Source organism: Haliotis rubra, unplaced genomic scaffold (genome assembly GCF_003918875.1).
Source record: "Haliotis rubra isolate DU_JTF1 unplaced genomic scaffold, ASM391887v1 Scf2107, whole genome shotgun sequence".
NCBI lineage: Eukaryota > Metazoa > Mollusca > Gastropoda > Lepetellida > Haliotidae > Haliotis > Haliotis rubra.
The window spans coordinates 41,280-50,663 of NW_025766123.1; the positions used below are offsets into that span (position 1 = coordinate 41,280).

Genomic DNA, 9,384 nt, shown 5'->3' on the forward strand with positions numbered 1-9,384 from the left:
ACGGACTGCCTTTCACAGTAACATTGACTCTCACAGCTGTTTGTTGAGCATCTTGGTATGGGGAGTGTGCTAATAGTACTGATGTAGAAACCTTCTCAAGTTCTCACGTGATCGCTGTACTTAGATTCAGGGGAAGTAACTCTGATCTCTTCTACATTTCTGATATTCTTTGTCATGACTGATGTAACCTTAGATTCAGGGGAAGTAACTCTGATCTCTTCTACATTTCTGATATTCTTTGTCATGACTGATGTAACCTTAGATTCAGGGGAAGTAACTCTGATCTCTTCTACATTTCTGATATTCTTTGTCATGACTGATGTAACCTTAGATTCAGGGGAAGTAACTCTGATCTCTTCTACATTTCTGATATTCTTTGTCATGACTGATGTAACCTTAGATTCAGGGAAAGTAACTCTGATCTCTTCTTCATTTCTGATATTCTTTGTCATGGCTGATGTAAGCTTAGATTCAGGGGAAGTAACTCTGATCTCTTCTACATTTCTGATATTCTTTGTCATGACTGATGTAACCTTAGATTCAGGGGAAGTAACTCTGATCTCTTCTACATTTCTGATATTCTTTGTCATGACTGATGTAACCTTAGATTCAGGGGAAGTAACACTGATCTCTTCTACATTTCTGATATTCTTTGTCATGACTGATGTAACCTTAGATTCAGGGAAGTAACTCTGATCTCTTCTACATTTCTGATATTCTTTGTCATGACTGATGTAACCTTAGATTCAGGGAAGTAACTCTGATCTCTTCTACATTTCTGATATTCTTTGTCATGACTGATGTAACCTTAGATTCAGGGAAGTAACTCTGATCTCTTCTACATTTCTGATATTCTTTGTCATGACTGATGTAACCTTAGATTCAGGGAAGTAACTCTGATCTCTTCTACATTTCTGATATTCTTTGTCATGACTGATGTAACCTTAGATTCAGGGGAAGTAACTCTGATCTCTTCTACATTTCTGATATTCTTTGTCATGACTGATGTAACCTTAGATTCAGGGGAAGTAACTCTGATCTCTTCTACATTTCTGATATTCTTTGTCATGACTAATGTAACCTTAGATTCAGGGGAAGTAACTGATCTCTTCTACATTTCTGATATTCTTTGTCATGACTGATGTGAGCTTAGATTCAGGGGAAGTAACTCTGATCTCTTCTACATTTCTGATATTCTTTGTCATGACTGATGTAACCTTAGATTCAGGGGAAGTAACTCTGATCTCTTCTACATTTCTGATATTCTTTGTCATGACTGATGTAACCTTAGATTCAGGGGAAGTAACTCTGATCTCTTCTACATTTCTGATATTCTTTGTCATGACTGATGTAACCTTAGATTCAGGGGAAGTAACTCTGATCTCTTCTACATTTCTGATATTCTTTGTCATGACTGATGTAACCTTAGATTCAGGGGAAGTAACTCTGATCTCTTCTACATTTCTGATATTCTTTGTCATGACTGATGTGACCTTAGATTCAGGGGAAGTAACTCTGATCTCTTCTACATTTTGATATTCTTTGTCATGACTGATGTAACCTTAGATTCAGGGAAGTAACTCTGATCTCTTCTACATTTCTGATATTCTTCGTCATGACTGATGTGACCTTAGATTCAGGGAAGTAACTCTGATCTCTTCTACATTTCTGATATTCTTTGTCATGACTGATGTGACCTTAGATTCAGGGGAAGTAACTCTGATCTCTTCTACATTTCTGATATTCTTGGTCATGACTGATGTGACCTTAGATTCAGGGAAGTAACTCTGATCTCTTCTACATTTCTGATATTCTTTGTCATGACTGATGTAACCTTAGATTCAGGGAAGTAACTCTGATCTCTTCTACATTTCTGATATTCTTTGTCATGACTGATGTAACCTTAGATTCAGGGAAGTAACTCTGATCTCTTCTACATTTCTGATATTCTTTGTCATGACTGATGTAACCTTAGATTCAGGGAAGTAACTCTGATCTCTTCTACATTTCTGATATTCTTTGTCATGACTGATGTAACCTTAGATTCAGGGAAGTAACTCTGATCTCTTCTTCATTTCTGATATTCTTTGTCATGGCTGATGTAAGCTTAGATTCAGGGGAAGTAACTCTGATCTCTTCTACATTTCTGATATTCTTTGTCATGACTGATGTAACCTTAGATTCAGGGGAAGTAACTCTGATCTCTTCTACATTTCTGATATTCTTTGTCATGACTAATGTAACCTTAGATTCAGGGGAAGTAACTGATCTCTTCTACATTTCTGATATTCTTTGTCATGACTGATGTAAGCTTAGATTCAGGGGAAGTAACTCTGATCTCTTCTTCATTTCTGATATTCTTTGTCATGACTGATGTAACCTTAGATTCAGGGGAAGTAACTCTGATCTCTTCTACATTTCTGATATTCTTTGTCATGACTGATGTGACCTTAGATTCAGGGGAAGTAACTCTGATCTCTTCTACATTTCTGATATTCTTTGTCATGACTGATGTAACCTTAGATTCAGGGAAAGTAACTCTGATCTCTTCTACATTTCTGATATTCCTTGTCATGACTGATGTAACCTTAGATTCAGGGAAAGTAACTCTGATCTCTTCTACATTTCTGATATTCTTTGTCATGACTGATGTAACCTTAGATTCAGGGGAAGTAACTCTGATCTCTTCTACATTTCTGATATTTTTTGTCATGACTGAGGAATCTATGGTGTTGATTTAGATTTTGCATTGTTTTCAAAAGAATTTTCATTGGTGTATAATGACTGTCATAGGCGGGTTGTATTGTAGCAATTACTGACCAGGGTTACCTTTGCTTTGTGCGATTTCAAGTCTGTGCATCCTCTCCGTGGTGGCACTTAGTTCCTGTTTCATGTCTGCAAGTTGTCTTCTCAGATCAGTGACGGCTCCAGACGTGTGCTGCCAGACGTGAGTTTTAACATGATTAAATGAGCGTGAATTAGTAAGAGCTGGTTAGTCAGCATTAACAGCCTGGTACTTGTTCCCGATGATGGGTAAACGGTTGGCATCAATTAGACATACGATCAAATGCTTGTTTGGTTCAGCTGCAACCAATATCTTCTGAAACTGTTGCTTTAAAGTTTAGGTATGTTTGAGAGGTATATGTCAGGTCAAGATCTGGTGTTGTCAAGTGCCCGTCTGTTTGCCGTGTGTACAATTCCCACACTACTCAAAAAGGAATGATGGACTCCATGATCTTGAACATCGCCAGTATGGGAGTCTAACTGCAATGATTTAAATCAAACATGTCAAACTGACTATACCTGTGGTTTACTGGCGCCCCCTTTTTGCCTGTGGCCGCCTTCAGGTTCTGATAGATCTGTAATTTAAAGAAATATATTTACAACGACACATGTTCTAAGTATCGTTTTATCATAATGAAAGTGCAGGAGGACATTAGAGGTATCAGTACTATACGCTAACGCTTTCACAAGAGAACTTGGGGATTAAATGTGATCGCATTAAGTGTATTATCAATAATCAACTTTAGCATCGAGTTCATATAGGAATGGGGCGGTGGGGTAGCTCAATCGTTAAAGTGTTCGCTCGTCACGCCGAAGACCCGGGTTCGATTCCCCACATGGGTACACTGTGTTAAGCCCAGATCTGGTGTTCCCCGCCGTGATATTGCTGGAATATTGCTAAAGGCGGAGTAAAAATAAACTCACTCACTCAAAAAGGAGATGACAAGAAACTGACTGAGTGTTCGGCATGTTGCTTGCGTACTAGGTATACTATTAATCCGTGAAAGTGATAGTACACAACTACCCGGAAGTTGGAATGAAGCAACTGCCATCCCTCAAATCGTAAACGTGATTTCGGCAAACTTTGGCTTTTTATATTGACGCCCGACTAATGCCAAAAAAACTAAACAACAAATTATTGCGCATATTACTTAGTGACGCTCTATGTAAAATACTGTGAAGATTATGGTTCAGAAGGTTTTCTACAAAGATCAAGGTTATTACATCCCTACGGCCTACCATTATCTGATCAAGGTCAATAATGATTAAGCGGCCCTTACCCTTTCTCCGTCTGGCTTCATAACCATTATCTATTACCACAACATCTGTTAGTTATGTCATCACACTGTACATCAACCTCGTTAATTGTATAAACTCAAATACCGGTCATGTATAGATTCCCCTTGTCCACAATGTTGTGTATCACTAGCTTGATAACGGTGTTAGCATCTACACAGAAACGTCGCATCCATTGCAACAAAGAAGTTGTCCACACATAAAACAAATACCGATCCTGTTCCACTTTACCTGTGGTATCCTGAAACTCCTCAACACCAACATCTGTCATTGTGTCTGTTGCTGTAACTGAAACAGTAAGGTCTGCAGCTATAGCTACAGTTTTACTACAGTCATTTATGTAAGAAGTTTACATGAACTGGACACAAATTCTGATATTCTATTGATTGAAGTGAAAAAATGTCGTCTGAGTTCCAACTCTACAAGATTTATTTTTGTGAATGTATTTGATGAGATAAACAAATTGGAATGTCTTTGCCATCTCAGGTACCCCTCACATGTCCACAGTAAATAGACCGTCCACGAGGTACAGCAGGACCCAGCTGGGGGATTTGCCGAAATCACGTTGTTTGAGCACCGCTTTCCGGTAATAACCTTTATCACTTTCACCAGATTAATAATACTGACCTGCGCAGCAACATAAAGGTACTCGGTCGATTTCAACCACCGACAACACTTCGCTTACCGGTCGATCGGTTTATTTTACTCGCCTTTAACAATATTCCATCTTTAATATCACGGCCCTGGGCTGAAGGCCCGGCGTGACAGCAATTACTGGCTGACGGCTACCATTATGAGCTTTCGATGTAAAGCCGATTATTGATAATACTTAAATGCGATCATTCTCTTGTGGCATATGTACTGATACCTCTATCCTCATACACTTTCATTATGATAAAACGCCTGTCGTTAATATTTTCTTTGATCTATCGAGAACACCAGTACGGGCGACAAACACGGTATGGTCGGTTTGTTTATGTTTGATTTAAATCATTGGAACTCCATGCCTGACGTGTTCGATCGTAGTCAGCTCGCGCACAGTAATTGTACACGACGATACATATAAAATACCTAAACGATTTCGAGAAAGATATTGATTAAACGACGATCGTATGTCTGGTGATGCCCGGCCGTTACCATCATCGTTCAGGCTGCAGCTGTTACGAATTCGCGCTCATTTAATCATCAAACTTTCGCGTCTGAACGTCTGTGCGTCACTGATAGAAAACAGCATGAACGAAGAACCAATATGGAAGAAAGACTCTTTCGGGCAATCATCGACTTTGATCGTACCAGTACAACTTCCCAACCATCATGACGGTCGTACCAATGAATTAACGGCTGGCAAATCTAAATCGGCACCGCTGAACTTCACTCGGTCATGACGAGTATCGGCGCCAGATCATTTTCTGAATCTGGATTGCATCGTCGCGAACGAAGAGTATCGAAAACAACGGAAGGATCGGTTACTTTCACAATCTGAGTTACATCGATATCGCGACTGGAATATCGAAATGAAGAATCGGGATTACTCACAATCTGGGTTACATCGTCGTGATTATGAAGATCGGTAAAATCTAGATGCATCGTCATGACAAAGAATATCGAAGGCCAGAAGATCGGGAAGTTCCTGAATCTGAGTTACATCGTCTTGACGAATGTCGAAATGAAGAAGATCGGGACACTTCCCCTGAATCTAAGCTTACATCGGTCATGACGAAGAATATCGAAGTGAAGAGACGATTTTCCTGATCTGGGTACGTTAGTCATAGACGAATATCGAAATGTGAAGAGATCGGGGATTACTTCCCACAATCTGGGTACATCGTCATGATAAGTCGAAATAATGAAGATCGAGTTACTTTCCCTGAATCTAAACATCAATACATGACAAGTATCATCGAAGAAGAAGATCGGGATGCGCTCCTGATCTAAGGTTACATCGGTCATGACGAAAGAATATCGAAATGAATCGGTCTTCATTAATCTGGAACCATCGTCATGACAAAGGAATATCGAAATAACCGAAGATCGGTTACTGAATCTAAGGTCATGACGAAGATCGGGGCCTGAATCTGGGTATCGGTCATGAACGAATATCGAAAGTAACGAAAGATCGATACTGATCTGGGTCGTCGTCATGATATCGAAATGTGAAGGATCGAGTGCTTTCCCCTCTAAAGATCGTGACGAAGATATCGAAATGTTGAAGATCGAAACTTCTAAGTCATCGTCATGACGGTATCGAAAATGTTGAAAGATCAGTACTTCCTGAATCTAGATTATCGATCATGAGCAAAATGTCAAAAATGTGAAGAGTTACTTCCCTGGTCATCGTGAGAATATCGAAATGTGAAAGCGTCGAGTTACTTTCTAAAGGTTCATCGATCGCTGACGAGAATATCGAAATATTGAAGATCGGTCCCCTGAATCTAGACATCGTCATGAACAAAGAATATCGAAATGTGAAGATCGGTTACTTCCCCTGATCTGGAGTTACGTCGGCAAATATCGAGAAATACAATCTGGGTTACATCGGTCATGACCAGGAAATATCGAAATGCAGAAAGATCGGAGTTACTTCTGAATCTTTAATACATCGATCATGTTAAGAATGTCGAAATGTGAAGAGATTTTCCTGAATGGGTTACGTTAGTCATGACGGAATCGAGAGAATTACTCCTGAATCTAAGGTTACATCGATCATGAACAAAGATATCGAAATGTAGAAGATCAGGGTAGATCTAAGGTACATCGATCATGATGAATATCGAAGTAATGAGATGCCCTGTACATCGATCATGACAAAGAATATCGAAAATGAAGTCGGGGGATTTTCCTGAAATCTAAGGTTATTGATCATGACGAAGGCTGGCGAAATGTGGAAAATCGAAGTTACTTTCCCTATCTGGGTTACATCGGTCGTAGACGAAATGGCGAAATATTGAAATACCTGGCGGTCTGTTGAAATGTAAAATCGTCGATCATGACGAAAATTATCGAAATGTAGGCTTTCCCTGAATCTAAAGATTCCCTCGGTCATGAACAGCGTATCGAAATGTGAAATACACGAACTCTGGCTTATCGTACGCTGACAAAAAGATATCGAAATGAAGAAGATCGGAAGTTACTTTCCTGAATCTAAGGTTATCGATCATGTTAAAATAGCGAAATAACAAAGAAGATCGGGGATTACTTCCCACTGGTGGGTTACGTATCGTCATGACGAATGTCGAAATGGCGAAATAAAGGATTTTCCTGAATCTCCCTCGGTCATGACCGAAGAACCGAAATATAATGAAGATCTACGAATCTGGGCCATCGATCATGACGAATATCGAAATGAAGGATCGGGATTTTCACCAGATGATGCGGCAATCACGAAAGGACTCTACGGCCGATAACCTTTCACGCCAGATGCTCAACGAGCGGCTGTGGTCAATGTTCCCTATCGCGTCAACTGTCGTCTGACTCATCGCCAGTTTCTGTTCAAGCGCGATAAACGGTAACTGCGGCGGCGTAAATGAACTACAACGCGGCATTATATATATTTCGTTTCGGCTAGCGCGAAAATGATTGAAACAAAGAAAGAATATCTATCATGGTATAGTGTGCGTAATCCTTCAGTTGTCTTGTATCTTATTCATAACGCCATTCACGAATTAACATATCGTGGCGGTGTAACGTGCGAACAAATAACTGTCGATGGCAAACTCTGACGACTGGAATTAATTGATTTAGACTTTGAAATGCATTGTTTGAAATTTGCATTCATTCGTATTGAGAGCAAAAAGTGATGCGTCAAAGCATCTGAAGTCGCGAGTCATAGATATTGGCGTTCGGCTGAACGAAGATGAATATGGTAACGCGATAATGATCGCGTCTTTGTATCACGATTGAGACTATTTTCGAGTCAGCACGGTGGATACGAAGGGGCGGTGTTTGATAACGGTCGTACCGAACGGATGCCGGAAGGCTATGGAACGGAATTCTTTCTGGAAGGTTGAAACGATAACCGGAACGGTATTGATGCGAAAGGGGTGATGATGACGGTAACCGAAAGAACGGTAAACGGTGAATGCGAAGAGACATTGACGACGAATGGTGAACGTGTTGATTCGATTTTCGTAACACCAACGTATTCCGGCAGCAACGCGGCGGGGACACCGAAATGGGCTAAGCGCATTGACGGCAGCAATGATGACTGGCGTGAACGTATTCTTGAACAGATCTTGAAAGAACGATATTGACAAATATTGAGGCGTTGGCTGTTGAATCTGAAGAAAAGAGGCTAATGGCTGGCTGAAATAATGAAAGGCGACTACGATTATCGAACGCCGTCACTACAATACATACTACCCATCGAAAGTTTGGACGCCGGTAAATAAGCCGCGCTTTGTTCAGAAGCAGGTATCATTACTGTTTCAGTACTGTTGCATGATAATGAAACAGAATTGGCAAATATTGAAAAGATGGCCAGTTCGATGAAATGATGAGCTTTGCTGTTACGCAAACTATTACCAAACACGGCTACGCGATATTTCGCATGCCTTCGGCAATTGTCTGGATCATGCAGATATCTGCGCCAGGCGATAGAAGTATCTTCGTGGCTCTTGTATGCCGCGCGGCTGCGAACCAGTGCTGGCTCGGTCTAAGCTTTGATGGTAAAGCCTCCTTTTCGGCAATGAAGCTGGCATTGATGAGAATATTCGCGGAGTTGCTTTACCGCTGAAGCGCTTCTTCGTTCATTCAGCTGGCTGCTGACGCTATCGCCAACTTCTTGATGAAGCGCCACTAAACGCACTCTGTGAATCTTATATTTACAAATGGCGAGCTGGAGATTTGCTTCGACTGAAAAGTGTGATCAGCAGCGGCAGGTGGCGCAGACGATGAAGCGTTGCTGTGGCTGTGGCTCTTAGCGACATCGCCGGTCTCGAGGATTTCCATTGATGGTTGCTTTGTAGAATAGATCGAACCGAAAATGTTATATGCAATGAGTTTCTGGATGCACTTTTCAAATCAAAAGCGAAAACGCTTGACGCGAAATAAGGCTTTTGTCTTTATTACCATTTCCTGGTTTGGGTGAATGGCGTTCACCGGATGCTTTCGGCAAGCGCGAAACGCTTCGGCTGCCGAAGTAAAAGACTTTGATTAAGGTATGCTGTGCCTGCCAAAAGGCGGAACGGTAATGAACATAACACGGGTGGCACCGCCGCGCGATACGCGATCGGCTAATTTCGCGCACGTACATCCTCGAAGTGATTACTGAGATTGAAGCTCGTCTGCTTTGTCATATCTATGTTG

At 40.9% G+C, this 9,384-nt stretch overlaps 1 long non-coding RNA gene across 1 annotated transcript; it reads right to left on the reverse strand.

The window, feature by feature from the left end:
* Nucleotides 1-2,820: 2,820 nt before the first annotated feature.
* On the reverse strand, nucleotides 2,821-4,393 carry LOC124276663. Its single transcript, XR_006898610.1, has 3 exons — nucleotides 4,312-4,393; nucleotides 3,304-3,359; nucleotides 2,821-2,938 (listed from the first exon to the last, which is right to left on the reverse strand). It is a non-coding gene; the product is annotated as an uncharacterized LOC124276663 (long non-coding RNA).
* Nucleotides 4,394-9,384: the final 4,991 nt, after the last annotated feature.